This window comes from Scatophagus argus, chromosome 21 (genome assembly GCF_020382885.2).
Source record: "Scatophagus argus isolate fScaArg1 chromosome 21, fScaArg1.pri, whole genome shotgun sequence".
Classification (NCBI taxonomy): domain Eukaryota; kingdom Metazoa; phylum Chordata; class Actinopteri; family Scatophagidae; genus Scatophagus; species Scatophagus argus.
Genome location: NC_058513.1, coordinates 15,483,963 through 15,489,232, shown reverse-complemented (window position 1 = coordinate 15,489,232; position 5,270 = coordinate 15,483,963). Strand labels below are relative to the sequence as shown.

The 5,270-nt window shown below is 40.9% G+C and overlaps 1 non-coding gene across 1 annotated transcript; it reads right to left on the bottom strand.

Moving 5' to 3' along the window:
• Positions 1–1,604: 1,604 nt before the first annotated feature.
• Positions 1,605–1,698, bottom strand: trnai-uau. The gene is made up of 2 exons: positions 1,661–1,698; positions 1,605–1,640 (listed from the first exon to the last, which is right to left on the bottom strand). It is a non-coding gene; the product is annotated as a tRNA-Ile (tRNA).
• Between the last annotated feature and the right edge of the window lie 3,572 nt (positions 1,699–5,270).

Sequence of the window (5,270 nt, the reverse complement as noted above, 5' to 3'; positions counted from 1 at the left end):
ACAGTTTCCACAGCGGACTTTACAGTGAAAGGGCACAGGGGCAGTGCAAAGTCAAGGTATGTGGCACTGAATCAATGTCTGTTTTATCCCATCAAGCATTCAACACGAGCCTGCCGTGTTGGTCTGTTTACAGAATGCCTGTCTTGTAAAATCCTGCATGTCTTTGCCTGTACGCATAATTTCAAATAATTATTGTTTTTATTTATTATGTGTTTGTGAGGTGGGGAGTGGTGAAGGAGCTCACAAAGAGTCCCTTGATGCAAGCTAATTCCAAAGTCTTCTCCTCACTCCGCTCTACCCTGGGTCATTACATTTTAACACTCCATTGAAGCCGCAAATTACAATTTTTTGGCAACACAAATGCTCTTCTTGAAGAATTATTTCTCTCGAGACAGAAATTGGCACATGCAGGACTTGGATACCAGAATCTACAGTCTGCAGGCGTTTTATTTATCATGGCCATATCATGCAGATAATTTCTTTGTTGTTACTGATCCGATCTCCTTTGAAATGAGGAAATAAATCTTGAAGACCTCTGGTGAAAATTTAACTAGTTCTGCAAAAGCCCACAATTACGACATGTTTATAAAAGCTGGAATCTTGTTGTCCGACACAACACATCAATCAGACCAAAGTGGGCAATAATGAACAATCTGCCCACTTAAAATCTGACACATCTCAGATATGACAGCTTTTTTTCTTACTGTAATTTCTCATTAGAAGCCAAGAGAGTAAAATCTGTTAATGAACGCCCATTAACAGTAAGGCTTGAGTGGTTCTCATTTATTTTAATAGTGTAGTAACATTACAGTAAGCAAGAGCTGAATGATTAGAGAGATGGCTGTGACTTTGCTGCTCCTGCTGCTACACAGAATCATCTTCAGAATATACATTATTAATTCTGTCCATATGGTAGTATTTTGCAACAGTATATTCCAGAGAAACACAGGTCCACATGAATTGTGCTTTTCTTCACCATAGCAGACAGCACTTTCACACTGAATGTATTTTCAAAGTTCTACCTTTTCAGTAGTTTCTTGCCATTTTTGTTCCGAACAGCTAGAAATACTCCTAAAACTATAAACTTATGGCTATAGAAAGGCCATGTGGTCATAGTAAAAGCCTCTTAGGACAAGGACAAACAGTGCCCTTAATGAAAAGCCTTCAACACATTATAAAGGGTCAGTTTACCTAACTTACTAAAAAAATAACCTCGTCTGAACAAGCCTTGAATGTAGAATTGTGTCCAGAATGTGCTCAAGCTGAAAGGCATCTGTCTCAGGGATTTCAGCTGCGACCTCCAATTCAATGAAAGTGAATGAAATTTCATTTGCAAGTACTGAGGGATTACACTGAAAAAAAAAGCAGCCCAGTTGCCATTATAAAATGTTGATATTGCAAACCATGGACGTTTGTTTTGTAAGTTCATACAGAATCGGTTAACATTCAGTTCAGTTCAATTTATTTATATAGCGCCAAATCACAACAAAAGGTGCCTCATGACACTTTTCAATTAGAGCATCAGTGTCACATCGTGTTCACATAAGAGAGAAGATAAGATAAGAAAATCCTTTATTAGTCCCATAACTGTGAAACTGCAGAAAAACTCCAGGTGAGGCTCAAACTCACAACCTCGGCATTGCTCTGCTGAATACTGTCGTATAAGTACCGCGCGCTAACCGGTTGCGCCACTGGAGCTCCAAAAGTGACAATTCTAAGCCAAAACACAGTGTTTTCTCTAAGTGTTTGTTGTGACTAAACCAAGCCGAACCTCAAGCACAGCCTTGTCGCAGCATAAAATGGAGAACTGAAATGTTGGTGGTTTCCAGAAACATACAGTGCCACCATTTATTTGGGCAATTGCAAAAAACAATTTTTGACATATTGGGACATGCTTTTAACTTAATTTTCCTATAGCAGCTGCGTGTTTAGAATCGGTCTGAGGACGACCAGACAGCTCCCTCTTATGGAGAAGCTGCAACCTGCTGGAAGTGAATGATTTATTACGAGACATTTAGTTGAAAATGAAATGTCAAAACTTGACAACATGAGTGTTAATGTGAACCTTCCAAATATGTCGATGGCAAATGGTTTACATGGCACCACCCCACACAGCCTCCAAATCCTTGCATTTGTGCACCATACAAACAAAATTTTGCCAATGAATATAAATTGCTACAACACAATAGATGCGTATGAGCATATGTCTTAGAAGACAGAATTGCATTAGCAAGAAAGCATGAGCTATTGTGGCTTCTTCTCACCAAAGTAAAAGCACATGAAAATGCTGTCAAATAATGCATTGATTTTAGAGTTATCCTCCTTCAGATATGAAACAACAACAGGAGCCTGTGGCCTGAAATGAACTGGGCCTCACCTTCTCAAATCAATATCCAGTAAAGAAGCAACAAACATAGTTCTGAAATAATCGCCGTGTGTGTATGTGTGTGCGTGTGTGTATTTGACAACTGTTTTGGAGCCATGTTTTATAGGAGAATAAAGTGAGCATGTGTGTGTGTGTGTCTGTACGCGTGTGTGCATGTGTTTATGTTTATCTGAAGGTGTAATCATGCTTGTTGCCCATCCGTCTCCTCCTCCAGCCCTCCTCTCCTGGTCTCCCTCTTTATTTATTTACCCTGGTCTCATCCAATCGAGCGGTGGATCAGTCTGCAGAAAGGGCAGCTTGCCAAGGCAGCCCTGTGTGACAGAGCAATGCATTAGGACATTAAGACACCGGCTTCTGCGCAAAAAAATCAATCACCCTCCCCCGGATGCATTAGAGGCAGAGAAGGGCACCTCTCACACCTTTCTGAATGCCACGTTGGCTGGCTCTGCGACTCTGCTCCCATCTCGCTGTTGTGCACACCTGGCTGGGCTTGTTTGCTTCGCCGTTTTCTATTCATGCTTCCCTCCCAGGAGCAGTGAGCTGGCTTTCAAACAAATCATTAGGCTTCACCATGAGATGCAAAAGTAAGCCGGAACAGACAGGGTAGTCTTAAAAAGCTTCCCGTTTTCCCTGAGTTTCACTGGATTAATGGGCTCCATGTAATTGTTCACCCTCTTTCATCTGTTTCTGTGTCTTTTATCTTTCTTCTGAAGGTAGAAACTATGGAAACTGTAACCTGTAGATTAATGAGCAATGTGTAAAATTGAATAAGATGCTTGGATGTCTATAAATGCACTGGTAAGTTTAAATATCACAAAGAAACAGGAGGGCAGGAGATAATTATGCTTGTTGTCAAATGAGCTTTGATATATGCTGGATCAAGTGTATAAATTTTATTCTTGTCTGAGTGACAGCTCAGGATTCCAGTCTGAGTATGTGCAATGCATGTAATGCACTAAAGACATCGGACCAACAGGGACTTTGAGTCAAGGCCAGTGGTTTTTTATTGTTATTTCAGCCGTTTACAGTAGTACAGTGAACAGTGAAATGAGACAATGTTCCTCCAGGGACCAGGTGCTACACTACACTACATGAAAAGTTAAATACATCCTATAAATAACTGTACGTAGTGCAAACAACCCATGACTATATGTAAGGCACAGTGCACGAGAAAACAGTAAACACAGAAAGTAAGCATCAACCAGAACATTGCTTACAGATAATGTAAACTATATAAACAGTATAAAGTGCAGGTTGAGCACTCACTGTAAACAGTAGTAGGTGTAAAGTGGCAATGTGCAATGTTGCCCTGGTGAACTGGTGTGTATGGTCATCCATTAACCTGTTCAGGCCCAGCAGGCTAACTTTCCAACCAGATGCTGAGGGATGATTGTGTTGAATGCTGAGCTGAAGTCTATGAACAGCATTCAAACATCGTCCTCATTGTCCAGAGGTGTGAGAGCCAGGTGGAGCACGGTGGTCATAGTGACTTTTTGGACACGGGAGTGATGGCGGTTTTTTTGGGAGGATTGCATTGCATCCTAAACACACAGACAGCTCTGCAGCTTCCACTCTTCTGTGAAGGCTTTCCACAAGATCAGATGAAAACAGAACATGAATACAACACACACACACACACACACACACACACACACACACACACTGAAACTGTGAGAAAACAAATGAAACAGAAAAGTCAGATCAAAAAGAAATGGGAAAAGGAATGAATGAATGAAGTCAGGGCGAGTGCTAAAGGGAGTGGATGAGTGGATTTGTTAGCTTCGTAGAGCCTGCCTGTCTCCCGAATCAATCTGGCATTAGTCAGTCCATCTAGCTTTGACATGACATGTCTCCACAAGGGAAGGGCCGCATCAGAGCAGCTCATTAAAAGGAAACCCTGTCATTTCTATGGGCACATTATTTCCTATAAAATTAGTCATTCATGCTGATGTTAAACAGCACTTCACTTTAACGAGAGCTGCAACCTCACAGCATGTAAAAACTGCCTCTAGAAGTTTATGTACAAAATTATTAGGTGCAGATGCATAAAGACAAGACGAGCATGACTAAAGTTGGTGAAACACAGGCTGTCTACAGATGTAGTTATGTTTCTGATCATCCCATGTGATATACTAGATGCTTTGTGCTAACTGGTCGAGAAGAAAATCTTCAGGCCCACAGAATTCATCGACCTTATTCAATACTAGGATATGATGAAGCAAAGAGGAATTAAATAGTTAAAGTACTGCCCGATTGTAGCAGTTATCTATGAAATTAAAATCTGTTAAGCTGGAAGATGAGTATTTAATAGTTTAGCTTCAAGTATCTTCAATCTGTAATTGACTATTCTCCTTCAAAGAATAGTTTTATTTTTGTCTGGTTGGAAGAATGAGCACAGCACTTTGCATTCGCAGCACACTTTGTTGCATGAGAAATCCAGGAGAAAGGAAATAACACTGGAACATTATCTGTGGAGGGCAGCCCCATTAGAAAAAAATGAATATTGCTTTTCTCCCCTTCCTCAGCCCTGACGCCAGATAACATCTAAACAAATAAATAAATAAAAGCTCTAAATAATCATCGTCTGTTGCTCCAGTCATTTCTCTATTACTTTGGCCAGTGGACCGAGACCGAATTCTTTTTTCTTGCTCTGAAAAGCAGCTCTCAATTCTGTTGATTAAAGAAAAAAAGGAGGAATTGGGGGGAAAGTAAGGGGATGGAGAAATGGGCGGCGGGATGCAGTGACGATGAATGTTGTGAATAAACTTTGAGGATGCTCTTTTTGCATGCTGTCGTGTTGTCAGGTTAAGGCTGGGTGTTACCTGTCTCCCTTTCCTGTCGTCACTCATGACCTGTTCTTCCAACCTGTTACACACTCACACAC